Source organism: Rattus norvegicus, chromosome 17, assembly GCF_021556685.1.
Source record: "Rattus norvegicus strain SHRSP/BbbUtx chromosome 17, alternate assembly SHRSP_T2T, whole genome shotgun sequence".
Taxonomy (NCBI): domain Eukaryota; kingdom Metazoa; phylum Chordata; class Mammalia; order Rodentia; family Muridae; genus Rattus; species Rattus norvegicus.
The window spans coordinates 53,568,482-53,584,353 of NC_141550.1; the positions used below are offsets into that span (position 1 = coordinate 53,568,482).

At 41.7% G+C, this 15,872-nt stretch overlaps 1 long non-coding RNA gene and 1 pseudogene across 1 annotated transcript in view; both read left to right on the plus strand.

Annotated features, from left to right (window-relative positions):
* LOC148000192 (uncharacterized) overlaps window positions 1–15,634 on the plus strand; it is a 29,881-nt gene extending 14,247 nt beyond the window's left edge. The window contains exons 2-4 of the long non-coding RNA XR_015641696.1: window positions 5,009–5,174; window positions 5,328–5,463; window positions 13,711–15,634. This is a non-coding gene — a long non-coding RNA (uncharacterized LOC148000192). The remainder of the gene's footprint in view (window positions 1–5,008; window positions 5,175–5,327; window positions 5,464–13,710) is intronic.
* Pgam1-ps5 (phosphoglycerate mutase 1, pseudogene 5) lies at window positions 1,622–2,253 on the plus strand (annotated as a pseudogene).
* Window positions 15,635–15,872: the final 238 nt, after the last annotated feature.

Genomic DNA, 15,872 nt, shown 5'->3' on the forward strand with positions numbered 1-15,872 from the left:
TGGATTTTAAATACATCAAAACATGGTCCATGAAAGAAAAGCACTGTTGCACTTTGTGAAAATTTAAAACTTCTGTTCACAAAAGGCATTGAAAGATGAGACTGGGAAAACTATTTGTAAAACACATACCTGATAAAGATTTTAAATCCAAGATATACAAAACCTTAAAACCCAATGACGAAAGCATACCGTCTGGCATGGTGGTGCATGCCGGTAGTCTCGGCTACGCTGATGGCTGAGACACTGCATCATTTACACCCAGAAGTTCAAGACTAGCCTGAGCGACACAATGTGAACCCAAGCCAAAAGGATCCAGCTTGGAGCTAACTGCCAAGCCTGAGAGCTGAGTTAAGTCTCTGGAGCCCACACAGCAGAAGAAAAGAACGAACTCCCAAAAGCTGCCCACCTACCTCCACACGTGTGTGTCCCACTGCAAAGAAACAAGGGAGAAAAAAAGGATTCAGCTTTCAAAATGGCAACCTGTTTAAAAGCTGCATGGAAGCAAAGATCTGAAAACATTTTTTAAACACCAAAGAGAATACATAGGTGACAAGCTAATGAAAGGATGCTGTGGACATTTATCATGAGGGAACCTTAAATGGAAATAGTAAGACACTACTCCACATTGACTCAAATTATTAACATTTAAAACCATTACCGACGATGCAGACAGGAGTCTCTCACGCTGGTTGGAGCAAATGATGGTGCAGTTTATTGGAAGGCAGTTTGGATAAATCCTTTAAGTTGCCGAAGAGCCCAGTACGTTTCATTACATGATGCAGCAATTGTGCTCCTGTGCACGCATCTGATTTGAAAATTATGTGCACACAGAAACTCACACACAAATAATTATAGCGATGATTCAGAACTGTCCCAAACTGAAAGCAAACAAGATGCCTTTTATCTAGTAAACAGATAAACAAGCTGGCCTGTTCCTAAAAGGAACTTACTCAGGGGCAAAAAAGGAAACCCATAAGGCATTGTAGCGGAGGCCCATGATCCCAGCTACAGAAAAGGGTAAGTCAGGAAGATCATAAAAAAGATACCCTGTTTCAAAGTAAGAGAAAATAAAAAGGGTTGGATATAGCTCAGTGGCAGAGTCCTTGCCCAGCATGTGTGAGGCCCAGAGTTAAATTCTCAATTACTCCTCCAATACACACATGCACGCATGCACGCACGCACGCACACACACACACGGAAAGACATTCATTATAAAATCACATGGATGAACTTTACATGCATATTGCTAAGTGAAGAAGAACCATTTGAAAAGAGTGAGTACTGTCTAATCACAATCATGGTATATTCTGTTATTTAGTTAAAAAAACAAAACAAAACAGAAATTGACTGGAATTTGGAAGTGAGAACGAGTTGAATCTGAGAAAAATAAGTGTTTGGGGTTTTGTTTGTTAGTGGGTTTTTTTAATGTAGAAACTACTCTGTGATACTATCATGGAAACAGCTCAACTGTCTAGTCATGGGTCAATGGATAAACAAATCACAGCTTATTTATATCATGAGACACTACTCAGCAAACAGCAAACCCCCAATGAAACAAGAAACACATAGTGATTCTCAAAACATGATGCTCCAAATAGCTTCGACCACCACAGTTACAGCCATGGCTGCCTACAAGCTGCTGCTTACCCAGTGTGGCGAGGGTGCCTGAAAGCTGTGGAATGCTTCTTTAGTAGGGGCCAATAGGAGCAATGAAGACCTGACCGTGTGTTGTAAGATGCTGGCTATCAATTTGCTGTTTCACCTCTGTGCAACGAAGAGCAATCCTGACCTTCTAGGCAGTGCTGGATGCCATTGACCAGATGTGACTGCCAGTGGCAAGGACCTGGTGTCTCAATGAGCAGCGCTGTGGTGGTCTGACAGGACTTGACCAAGCAGAAACTGCTTCTGAGCATGGAGAAGCACAGGTAAAGGTCTGGTTGGTTTGTTTGTTTGTTTGTTTGTTTGTTTTTTGTGATATCCCCCACCTCCTATGAATCCCAAGTATCCCTTTCACAGCATGAGGAAGCATTGAGGACACTATCGCCAGAGCATGGTCCTTCTGGAATGAAGAAATTGATCAAAGAAGTAGAAACGATCCCTGATTATGGCCCATGGCAACAATTTCTTTGTCATCACCATACATATAGAGAGTTTCTCTATGAAGACCCTCTAAAGCTGCCAAGTGGTGTTACTCCTGTGTATGGACTGGACAAGAATTTCAAGCCCATCAAGCCCATTAGCTCCTGGGAATAAAAATATTGCATAAAGCCACGGATGCTATGATCCAAGGCAAAGCCAAAAATAAAATGAAAGTAACAAAGCAGGATTCTACTTCAAGGAACAGCTCTTTCTTCCTAGTTATGCTTCCTGTGCTTCTCCCTAGCACCTGTCACATGGACAGAACTTGTGGTGACTTAAGCAATAGCTGCTCACAGGGGCATCCCGTTACCATTTTCTCCTTGTGGCATATAGTTTCTACTACCCATTTTTAAGGTCCGTGTTCCCAGCTAGACACCCTCATGCACCTGCCCAGGAGCCACTCTAGATTCTTGGATGAAACACACACACACACACACACACACACACACACACACACACACACACACACACACACACACTAGCTTATTGTTAATATGCTTTTAGCTCAGTGGTTGGGCTCTTCTAAGCCTTCCTCAGCTAGCATGTCCTTCCTTTCACTCCCAGCTCAACACCTTTAAATCTACCCTCAGCTTAGCTGTGTTTCTAATCTTCCACCTGCTACCCCAGGCCCAATCATGGAAACATCCAATGGCCACTTCCCTCAAGATTCGCACATGGCTGGTGACTTTCTTTCCCTATGAAGCATGGCAAATCCTCTTTCCTCCCGTTACATCTGCTAGACAGCCTGCAGGAACCTGGAATTTCTGCTTCTTCAACCCAGCCATTAGCCACTAGTATCTTTATTGGTCGATCAAGAACCACTGGAGAATAGGACCTTCAGCATCCATCCCTGATCGGAGCATCAGAAACACCCTCTACATCTCTCCAGAGTTTTGTCTCCTGTACCCAACCCTTTTATAAAATCCAGCTAGAATCAACCTCTGGGGTGCAATTTCTTAGCTCAAGTCCTCTTACCCAGGAGTGGAGAAATGATACTTCGCAGTTTTTCCTAGTCAGCACTAGGAAACTAAACCCTCACTTCTGAGCAGTCAAGGATGGAACCCTGCCAAGAAATAATCAATGTGGGTGTCTTATTTTGGGTCTTATTGCTGTGAAGAGACATCATGACCATAACAAGTTTTATAAAGGAAAACATTTCATTCGGGCTGGCTTACAGAAGGGGCTGGAGTTTCTCGAACCCATCTCAGGGGTTCAGTCCATTATCAAAATGGTGGGAAACATGGTGGCATGCAGGGAAACATGGTGCTGGACAGGTACCTGAGAGTTCTACATCTGGATCCACAGGCAGCAGGTGACTGTCAGCCACTGAACCTGGCACAGAACTTTGACTTTCTGAGACCTCAAAGAACTTGCCCTAGTAACATACTTCCTCCAATAAAGCCATAACTAGTCCAACAATATCACACTTCCTAATCGTGATACTCCATATGAACTTATGGGGGCCCTTTTTATTCAAACAGTCACAGAGGGTACCCAGAGTCCATTTTGTCTCCAGAACTTGTCCTGTGCTTGGGTGCTCAGGGTCATTGGGACTGTAGTCATTCTCATTCCAGGCGAAGATGACTATAACCTCATGGTAATTAAAAAATATTTCCTTTCTGTCCCCAGAGCTGCTGAAGGTGGGGCCAATTCTGAATTAAATTCACATGTTACACTTACTTCTGAATACATATGTAACATGTAATATATAATATATTTATAATATAATATAACATAATACATATATCTGTATATATATCTGTATATATATCTGAATATGTATACATATATGTGTTTATATATACAAGTATATATATACACACACATATGTCCTTCTGAGATTTCTTGTTGCAGTTGTAATATAGTCTGATGTGTAGTCAACAGAAAATAAGCCACTATTTTATCATATCAAAATTAGATAAACCCTTTGACCTCAGAAGGGGCTGGAGTTTCTTAAACCCATCTCTAGAAATGGGTAGTTAAAATACATTATATATGCATATGAAGTTTTCAAAGAATAAAGAAATAAAGACTCTTCCTCTGCCTGTGTTACAGCAGTCAAAAGCCCCTTGATCATTGTGGAAAGTTGTCTTCAATGTCAGTGAGGAACAGTCTCCAAAAGACATTAGCAGGGTCCTGTAGCAAAGGTGGCTATGTCTCTTCTGGTAGTCTGAATATTCATGGACCGTGAGAAGTGGTACTGTTAGGAGGTGTGGTCCTTATTGAAACAGGTATGGCCTTGTTGGAGGAAGTGTGGGTGAAGTGGAAACTTAAGGGCTCTTTGGAGAGTCGTTTGGATGGTGTTTTGCTGGGGCAAACACATGAAGGAGTGTTTTGTTAAAGTGCACACAGGTATGAAAGTCTAAGGCAGACTCATGAAGGAACTGAAGCAGACACAGGAGACATGTTCTGCTACAGCAAGCTTGTGAAAGGACACATGATGAAGGATTCTCTGCTAACAATACCCACATTGATCCTCCTTACTTTGCTTAGTTGAGCTACATTTGTTGGATGCCCTGGAGAGAAACACACCAAAACACTTCTAGTGGTGTGCCGCAGCTTGCTGTTGCTTCCAAGGACTCAGGCTGATTGGATGCATGAGCCGGGGCAAGAGCCAGGCTGAGGCAAGAGCTGTGCTGAGGCAAGGTCCATGAAGGACATATGATGTTTGGAGGGTATAAATAGGACTCTATAGAGTGATGGGGACAGAGCTTGGCCTGCTGCTACAGCTAGTTGTATAATGCGTGTGGGTCTCAGGTCTTTGCTGATCTTCACTTTTCTGAGAGAGGCACAGCTGACAACTTCTGGTGTTCATGCCAGTCCCTCCTGCTGACTTGAGCAGAGGCTGAGGCCTGGCTGTCTCTGCTAGGTCATGTCACTGCTGTTGCTAGCCCAACTCTACCGAACTGGACTCCTGGTGTATCCATGAGGGGTTTGCGAGTGGATCCAGCTGCTGCTGCCTGCTGACCTGGGACCTGAACTGCTGATTTCCAGACAACACAGACAGAGGTGTTCCAAAGGACATTTCTAAACAGGTTCACTTCCATCGTATCCTTTCTGGGCCACTACCTGGTGGGTGCTGGGTTACAAGGAAGGTTAAAGCATTTAAAAAACCATCATTAAACTAGGACTTGAAAAAAATTAAAGTTACAGTGTCACTGTGTAGGCTGGTTCTGCGTCTCTTCTAGTGTTAAAGCTCTGCCCAGTATGGAAGAGAGCCTCCTCCTGGCTGCCTGCAGATCAAGATGTAGAACTCTTGGCTCCTCCAGCACCAAGTCTGCCATGCCTCCTGCCATGATGATAATGGACTGAAACGCCGAAACTGTAAGCCAATACAATTAAATGTTGTCCTTTATAAGAGTTACCTTGGTCATGGTCTTCATAGCAATAAAACCCTAACTAAGGCATCTGTGTAGGTCAGTGATTCCCAACCTGTGAGCTTGTGGGCTGTGATCCTTTTTAGGGTCACATATCAGACATCCTGCATATCAGATATTTACATTACAATTATAACAGTAGCAAAATTACATTTATGACATAACAATAAAATAATTTTATGGTTGGGGTTACCTGAACACAAGACACTGTTTAAAGGATAACAACAACATTAGAAAGGTTGAGAACCTTTTTTCTAGTCTGTTTCTGCTAAAATCTTTTAGCGTCTTGGCTCTCTGGAGCCAATTTAGCTTCTGCACATGTGCCCAAGGAAGGCAGAGTGAATTAGATCCCCCAGAACTGGAGTTACAGGTAATTGTGAGGTGACTGATATGGGTGGTGGAAAATGAACCCAAGTCCTATACAAGAGCAGTACAAGCTCTTAACCACTGAACTGCATCTCCAGCCCCAGTTCATTTTAACTTTCTCTGTGTGTCTGTTTTGTTTACATGTATTGTGTGTACCATGTGTGTGCCTGATGCCCACAAAGGCCAAAAAGGGTTATCAGATTCCCAGGAATTCTAATTACAGATGGTTGTGGAATGCCAGAGGGTGCCCAGCTCCTGTGAAATAATAGCAAGTGCTTTTAGTCACTGAGCCATCTCTCCAGCCACCTTTAGAGTAAATTTAAACAGGAATGTTAACACAACGTAATCAGGAATTTAAGATTTCTCATAAATGTTTAGTTTCTGCTAATTCATCATGACCTTTTAGGTTTTAAATAAACCATAAATACTAGAACTAAGATTTTTCTATAGAATAACTTTTTTGTTTGTTTTTTAAGACAGTGTTTCTCTGTGTAGCTCTGGTTGTCCTAGATCTCACTCTGCAGAGCACACTGGTCTTGAACTCAGACAGCTACCTGCCTCTGCCTCCCAAGTACTGGAATTAAAGTGTATGCTACCACGATCAGGTATTGAATACATTTTTGCTGAAAGTAATTTTTCCCTGCCCATGACTTCCTTTCAGGTGTCCTGGTAATTCCCCTCCCTTGCTCCCACATAAGTACCCAGACATAAAAAGTTAAGACTCTAGGGAGATTGTTCGGTCTTAAGCACCCACACTGCTCTTCTAGAGAACACGTTTAGTTCCTAGCACCAATCTCAGAGAGCTTCAAACAGTCTGTAACTCTAGCTCTAGGTAATCCAATACCCCTCTCTTACCTTTGAGGGCAGGGCACACATATCATACACATACAGAAAGGCCACCTGCTCACCTGGGTTCAAAGTCCTCCCTGTTCTCTTCTGGAACAAGGTACCTTTAGCCTTCTTACCGGGGCCGCTATGCTCTCCATAGTTGTAGTCAGTTTCAGAAACATTCCACAGTTCAGTTTTCCTTTACTGCCTGCTTAAATCCTGAGAATTTATGTACGTTTCTCTGCAGGATCCAAGACTATTTCTGTCTCCCAGTCTATTGGAAAGAACCATGTACCTTGGCATTCATCTTTGTACAAATCAGGACTCCTAGTGCAATATACCACTCTGCCCCAGACTGAGAGAGCATTGTGTACATTTCCTTATCTGCAGCCCTAGATTCACCCACACCAAAGACACGGGGACAATGGGGCTTATTAATTCTATTTTTAATTAAGAAAAATTATTCTTGAACTCAAGATCCAAACAGTTGTACTACTTAGAAACTTTCAGTAATGATTAAATTCACTTATGAGAGTTGTACATCAAAACTACTAGTAGCTTTTTTTGCTGACCACTACTGGAGATGTCTCCTATGCCATGTTAAAGAAAGAATGGTGCTTTTATCTCAACAAATCTAGAAAAGCATATCAGAACCTACAAAGTAGCACCAAACATACCAACAATTTTCAGGAACAAGGAACAACTGCCATCCACTATTATTATTCAGTGTAGTTCTGGAATTCTCAGCTAGAGCAAGAAGAAACAAGAAATGAAAGGGATACATGTAGGAAACAAAGAAGTTGACGTATCTATAACTGCAGATGAAATGATTCTATACATAAGGGACCCTAATGAGTCTATCAGAAAACTCTTAGAATCAATCGACATTTTCAGCAAAGTGGCAGGACACAACACAGACATACAGAAATCAGTAGGCTCCCTATGTACCAATGACCAGCATACTGAGAGATAGTCTCCCTACAAAACAAACAAACTTGGAATAAACCAATCCAAGGATGTGAAATACCTCTATCATGAAAACTGAAGGTAGAAATTGAAGAAGAGACTAGAAGATGAAACGATGTCCCATGCTCCTGTATTGGCAGAATTAATAAGAGTAAAAATGGCCATCTTATCGAAAGCTATTTACATATATGATGCAATCCCACCTAAATACTAATTCAATTATTCACCAGAAATATGGAAAAAAATCTTAGGATTCATATGGCATCCCAAAGACCTTGGCTATTGGGAGAGCCAAGGCAATTCCAAGTCAAAGGAACAGTGCCTGGGGCAGCACCACTGTTGCTTTCAAATTATATGATAGAGCAGTGGTAATAAAAACATCATGGTATCAGCACAAAACAGACATGTAAGTCAATTAAATAGAGCAGAGAATCCAGATAGAAAGAACACGCAACTACACCACATAATGTTTGAAAAGATGCCATACACAGACGGAAGAGACGACAATGGTCTCAACAAAAGGTACAATGAGAGCTGGGTATCTGCGTGCAGAAGAGTGAAAACTAGATCCTTATCTTTTGCCCTGCACAAAACTAAGTTCCAAATGGACCAGGAACCAGGACCAGGAACCTGAATATGAGGTCGCCATTATAAACTATTAGCAGAAAAAGCAGGAAGTATGTTTTAAGATATAGACACGGACAAAGGCTAGAGAGATGGTGCAGTGGTTAAGAGCACTGGCTGCCCTTCCAGAGGACCCAAGTTTGATTCCCAGCACCCACACAGCAGCTAACAACTATCTGCTACTCCAACTGCAGAGCATGCGACACCCTCTGCTGGCTCCTGCAGCCAATGCATGGATGTGGTGCACAGGCTTACATGCAAAACGCCTCCACATATAACATTAAAATAAATAAATCTTAAAAAACATACAGCTATAAGTAAAGACGTTCGGAATAGACTTCTAGTCACTAGGAAAATAAAGCCAACAATCAATAAAGGGGACCTTATGAAATTGTCAGATGCAGAAAGAGACAGCCTACAGAATGGGAGAAAAATCTTTTGTAGTTATACATCTGACAAGGAGTTAGTATCTAGAATCTGCAAAGAACTCAAGAAACTTAATATCACAAAAAAAACCAACCAAACAAACAAAAAACAAAACAAAACAAAATCCAATCCAACCCCAAGCTAGGGAACTCAACAGAAGTTCTTAGAGGATGAATGACAGTGACTAATAAGCATTTTTAGAAGTGTTCAACATTCAGGGAAATGCAAATGAAAACCAGTTTGAAATTCTATTTCAGCCTAGACAAACTGGTTATCAACAGAAAAAGAAAATGAAAACAAATGTCGGTAAGGATGTGAGGAAAGAGGGACTCTAGTGTGAGAGTGAACTGAAACAGTCACTGTGAAAACCATCATGGAAGTCACTCGAAAAATCTAACCTCAGAACCAAGATGAAAGCCAGCTATTCCATTACTGAGCATATAACCAAATGGCTTCATAGCCTACTACAGAGACACGTGCACATCAATCTGCATTGCTGCTCTATTCACAATAGCTAGGAAATGAGGCAAGCCTAGTGTCCATCAGGTGATGAATTAATAAACAAAATACGATATACAGACATATAGACACATATGTACGTACACAGATATTATATACCTTTTAAGAACAATGTTTTATAGTAAACAATGGCTTGAATATGGCTTGCCTTTGAAGAATTGTGTGTTAAAGTGTGCTTCCCAGTGTGACAATGCCAAGTGCAGGTAGAACTTTTAAAACACGAGGCCTAGAGGGAGATCAATAGGAACACTGCTTTTGGAAGCAGCTAAGGCGGTTCCTCGGAAGCACTAGGCAATACTTCTAAGATTATCATAGAAAAGCAAGATTGGGTCCTTGCTCACCTTCCCGCTTCTGGTCCAACCGTTTGATTTCTTTTTTGTTGCTTTTTACTTCTTTTTTTAAGTCATTTTATTTTTATTATTACTTTTTTATTCACCATGTGATTTCTTCATGCAAATATTTCAGTCAGGGTGTCACACAGTGGAATTTTAAAAACATTTTAATATTAACACGAACATACAATGTGTTTGGATGAAATCTACCCCTCATCCCCTTCCCTCCAATTCCTACCCTACTCCCCACCACTCTCCTTGCCTGCCTTCTTGTTTAATACATGCCACATCTCTTTAGTGCTGCAAAGAAAAATAACATTATGAAAATTACAGGTGAATTGATGGAACTAGAAAGTACACTAAGCGAGATAATCCAGGCCGGAAAGGCAAATATCACACATTCTTTCTCATATGTGAGTCTTAGCTACAAACTTTTAGTTTTGCATGTTTAGTTTGGAGTGTCTGTGAAGGTCAGGAAGCCAGAAACAACCTATATGGGTATAGGAGAGCAGGGGTGGAGAAGAGGCCTGAGTAGTGATAGAACACATTAATATTAATGTGGATGGAGAAAATTCTGGTGGTTAAAGGTTTGAGCAATGTGTTGGATAGTCTTATGCTAATTTGACAGAAGCTTAAGTCACCTGAAAGGAGGGATCCTCAATTTAAAAAAAACGCTTCCATACAGTATGCAGATAGGACTGTAGGGCATTTTCTCAATGAGCAAATGGTGGGGAGGCCCAGGCTACCCTGGATTGGGGGTTCTACAGGAAGGCAGGCTGAAGTAAGTAGGCCATGAGAGCAAACCAGTAAGCAGTGCCCCTCCATGGCCTCTGCATCAACTTCTGCCTCCAGGTTCCTGCCCTGTTTTGAGTTCTTGACCTTCCTTCAGTGATGAACTATGATGTGGAAGTGCATTTCCTCCCCAACATGCTTCGGTCATGGTGTTTTATCACAGTAATAGTAACCCTAACTTAAGAAAAGCATGAAGATGGAGAATCTAGGAAAGAAAATTGTTTGGGAGTAGCTGATGCAAAACTAAGGTTGTATGAAAAAACAACCCACTGAGTGCAAACTTTAACAAGTAATCCTTAAAAAGGAGTTTTAATGGAGGTGTCTTGCATGGATGGACAATGATTCTTCCAGAAGACATGGATTATTAAATGAAAATCTCAGTATAAGTTATAGTACACTTACCCAGCATTTAGTCGTTGAAAGTTTGAAGAGGCTGGGAATGGTGGTTGTGCTGGCTAATTTTATGTCAACTTGACAAAAACTAGAGTCGTCTGAAAGGAGGGAACCTTGGTTGAGATAATGTCTCCATAAGATCCCCTGTAAAGCATTTTTTTTCTTTTTTCTTTCTTTCTTTCTTTTTTTTTTTTTTTTTATTAACTTGAGTATTTCTTATTTAGATTTCGAATGTTGTTCCCTTTCCGGGTTTCCAGGCCAACATCCCCCTAGCCCCTCCCCCTCCCCTTCTTTATGGGTGTTCCCCTCCCCATCCTCCCCCCATTACCGCCCTCCCCCCAACAATCACGTTCATTGGGGGTTCAGTCTTGGCAGGGCCAAGGGCTTCCCCTTTCACTGGTGATCTTACCAGGCTATTCATTGCTACCTATGAGGTTAGACTCCAGGGTCAGTCCATGTATAGTGTAAAGCATTTTCTTAATCAGTGGTCAATGGGGGAGGGCCTAGTTTATTGTGAGTGAGGTCATTCCTGGACTGGTGGTCCTGGGATCTATAAGAAAGCATGCTGAACAAATCATGATGAGCAAGCCAGAAAGCAGCACCCACTCTGTGACCTCCTAATCAGCTCTTACCTCTAGGTTCCTGCCCTGCTTAAATTCTTGCCCCCATTGATTTTGATGAACTGTTATACGAGATTAAACCTTTTCAACCCCAAGTTGCTTTTGATAATGGTGTTTTGTTAGAATTCCCATTGACCACTTTGGGCTTCTGATGGAGTTCACTGTGTTCCCAGGAGAATGTGGAATATACTCAATATATAAAGATAAATATGATATATAAAGAATGTATATATAAAGGGGATTTATTAGAATGGCTTATAGTCTGTGTGGTTTAGCTAGTCCAACAATGTCAGTCTACTAAGAGAAGGCCCAGGAATCCAATAGTTGTTCAGTGAGACTGGATGAAGAATCCTGAAGACGAAGGCTATAATGCCAGTGAAGAATTAATTCTTTAAGTTTTGTTCCTCTACAGAACACCAATATGAATGGCAAGAGTGTTCAGAAAAGGGTAACTGTTTAAGATTCCTTTCTGTTGTTGTGACCATGACCAAAGCAATTCATGGGGAAGAGTTTATTTCAGCTTTCAAGTTTTAGTCCATCACTGAAGAAAGTTGGGATGGGAACTCAAACAGGAATCTGAAGCAAAAACCATGTTAGGACACTGCTTCCTCGTTTACTTAAAGGCTCATACTTAGCTTTTCTTTCTTTCTTTCCTTCTTTCTTTCTTTCTTTCTTTCTTTCTTTCTAAGATTTATTTATTTTATTTATATGAGTATACTGTAGCTGTCAGACACACCAGAAGAGGGCATTGGATCCCATTACGGATTGTTGTGTGCCACCATGTGGCTGCTGGGAACTGAACTCAGGACCTTAGAAGAAAGTCAGTGCTCTTAACCACTGAGCCATCTCTCTCGTCCCAGCTAGCTTTCTTTTATAGTCCAGGACCACCTACCCTGGGATAGTGCCACACAGAGTAAGCTGCCTCCTGCCTTAGTCACTAATCAAGATAATACCCCTCCCTATCACAGGCCAACTTTTTACCATGGCAATTCCTCAACTCCTGCTTCCATTAACTCCAGGGCTCTGTGTCACCTTGATAATTAAGAATAACCAGTACAATAACCAACTTCTTTCTGATTGGATTCGAGGTTTTCTCCAAGAGGAAACTCATACCAGTTATTGTACCACTCTCTGTTCAAAACAAAACCAAATTACCATAGCTAGGGAGTTCATAGAGCCTAGGGTTGAACCTAATACAGTTGCTCTGCTAAAGGACCATGTTGTCAAACTATTATTTAAACATATATGCTTATAGCCACAGATTAGTACTGCTCTCACCAATGATCAACGCTTAATGAGCAGACTCATAACTGGATAAAGCTGAGAAGAAGCACTAAATGAAATCTCCACCCTCACTCCATCTAAGGCTCAGGGAACATGGAAGGGGGAGGGGGAAAGAAGTAAGAACTATAGGAAGGGGAGGAATACTGTGAAATGCTGTCTTCTGGACATGACGTGGTGGTTGTACTCATGAACTGGAAGCAGCTATGGCTACATGTACAAGACTTACACATGATCAAGCTAGTCAACATTTCAGTATGAACAGGGGAGGAAATTCCAAGGCTCCTCCCTGCCCACAAGCTGAGGAGCTACTCCAATTGAATGTTCATTAGGGTTTTCGAGTCTTGGTAGGTTTCCACGCTCCAGTGGATGATCCCATGTCCTTGCAAGTTTGGGCAGCACTAATTGAAATTGATTTTACAAAGAGAGGACAAGGGTGGGAGGGGCTTTTGTTGGGGAGAGAATGGGGAGGATGGAAGGGGAAATAGAGTGGTTTGATTCAGATACACTTTATACATGTGTAAAACTGTAAAAGAGTAAATTGAACGGATAAGAGAACAAAACATTTCAGTGCCACATCATTACTTATGTGGCAGTCAGCAACTCCATTTCTTTGAGGATTTTTGGCTGTTAAACAGGATTAATATGTTACTTTGTACTTCAGGTGATGATTAATAGCACCTCCCCCGCTCCCAGCATAGTGTTTTTGAGGCTCATCTATGTTGCATGTGACAGAAATATTTGTTTCTTTGTTGCTGAACGTTCTACTCTATGGATATGCCATACCTATTATTTGTTGATCAACTGATGGACATTTGGGCTGTTTCAGCTTTTTATTTACACTTAATTATATGATTCTGCTGTTTGTATAGTGTTGAATTGTACAGTGCTGCTCCAAGCACTAGCGTGAGCAATTTATGGACATATGTGCTGTGGGTTTGTAGCCCTAGCAGTGGAATTGCTGATACAAATGGTAACTCAAGGGCTGGTGTTCTCAGAAACTACTGAACTGTTTTCCAAAGTGGTCCTACCATTTTATCTTTCCAGTAACAATGATTAAAGATTCCAATTTCGTACAAAGAACTCAAGAAGTTAGACCGCAGGGAGACAAATAACCCTATTAAAAAATGGGGTTCAGAGCTAAACAAACAATTCACAGCTGAGGAATGCCGAATGGCTGAGAAACACCTAAAGAAATGTTCAACATCTTTAGTCATAAGGGAAATGCAAATCAAAACAACCCTGAGATTTCACCTCACACCAGTGAGAATGGCTAAAATCAAAAACTCAGGTGACAGCAGATGCTGGCGAGGATGTGGAGAAAGAGGAACACTCCTCCATTGTTGGTGGGATTGCAGACTGGTACAACCATTCTGGAAATCAGTCTGGAGGATCCTCAGAAAATTGGACATTGAACTGCCTGAGGATCCAGCTATACCTCTCTTGGGCATATACCCAAAAGATGCCCCAACATATAAAAAAGACACGTGCTCCACTATGTTCATTGCAGCCTTATTTATAATAGCCAGAAGCTGGAAAGAACCCAGATGCCCTTCAACAGAGGAATGGATACAGAAAATGTGGTACATCTACACAATGGAATATTACTCAGCTATCAAAAACAACGGCTTTATGAAATTCGTAGGCAAATGGTTGGAAGTGGAAAATATCATCCTGAGTGAGCTAACCCAATCACAGAAAGACATACATGGTATGCACTCACTGATAAGTGGCTATTAGCCCAAATGCTTGAATTACCCTAGATGCCTAGAACAAATGAAACTCAAGACGGATGATCAAAATGTGAATGCTTCACTCCTTCTTTAAAAGGGGAACAAGAATACCCTTGGCAGGGAAGAGAGAGGCAAAGATTAAAACAGAGACTGAAGGAACACCCATTCAGAGCCTGCCCCACATGTGGCCCATACATATACAGCCACCCAATTGGACAAGATGGATGAAGCAAAGAAGTGCAGACCGACAGGAGCCGGATGTAGATCGCTCCTGAGAGACACAGCCAGAATACAGCAAATACAGAGGCAAATGCCAGCAGCAAACCACTGAACTGAGAATAGGACCCCCGTTGAAGGAATCAGAGAAAGAACTGGAAGAGCTTGAAGGGACTCGAGACCCCATATGTACAACAATGCCAAGCAACCAGAGCTTCCAGGGACTAAGCCAATACCTAAAGACTATACATGGACTGACCCTGGACTCTGACCTCATAGATAGCAATTAATATCCTAGTAAGAGCACCAGTGGAAGGGGAAGCCCTGGGTCCTGCTAAGACTGAACCCCCAGTGAACTAGACTGTTGGGGGGAGGGAGGCAATGGGGGGAGGGTTGGGAGGGGAACACCCATAAGGAAGGGGAGGGGGGAGGGGGATGTTTGCCTGGAAACCGGGAAAGGGAATAACACTCGAAATGTATATAAGAAATACTCAAGTTAATAAAAAAAAAAAAAAAAGGAGTGCATGCTGACAGGAACCTGGTATAGATGTCTCCTGAGAGACACAACAAGAGCATGTCAAATACAGAGGCAAATTCTTCTAGCAAACCATTGAACTTAGAACAGAACCCCCCTTGGAGAAACTAGAGAAAGGATTGAAAGAGCTGAATGAGTTTGAAACCCCATAGGAACAACACTTCCAACCAACCAGAGCTTCCAGGGACTAAAGCACTAACCAAACTCTATACATGGACTGACCCATGGCTCTAGCTGCATATGTAGCAGAGGATGGCCCTATTGGGCTCCAATGGAAGGAGAAGGCCTTGGTCCTGCTAAGGTTGGACCCCCATTGGAGGGGAATGTAGGTGGTGTGGGAAAGGGATGTGGATGGGGAGGGGAGCACTCTTATAGAAGAAAGGGAGGGAGATGGCATAGGAGGTTTATGTTTGGGAAATTGTGAAAGGGAATAACATTCAAAATGTAAATAAAAATATCCAATAAAAGAAAAAATAAATAACCTTCCATATTGTTTTCTGATACTTAAAGCAATATAAAAATCACTGGAAACAAAAAAAATTGCCATTGTACGTCCTAGCAACACCAAAAAAAAAAAAAAAAAGATTCCAATTTCTCTACCTCCACCACAGAACTTGTTTATTGTCTGTAGGCAACAGTACTTGAAATAGTAACATTGTTAATGGCTAATAATGAGAATCTTCCCATGTACTTTTTGGCCATTGGTATTTCACTGGAGAAATATC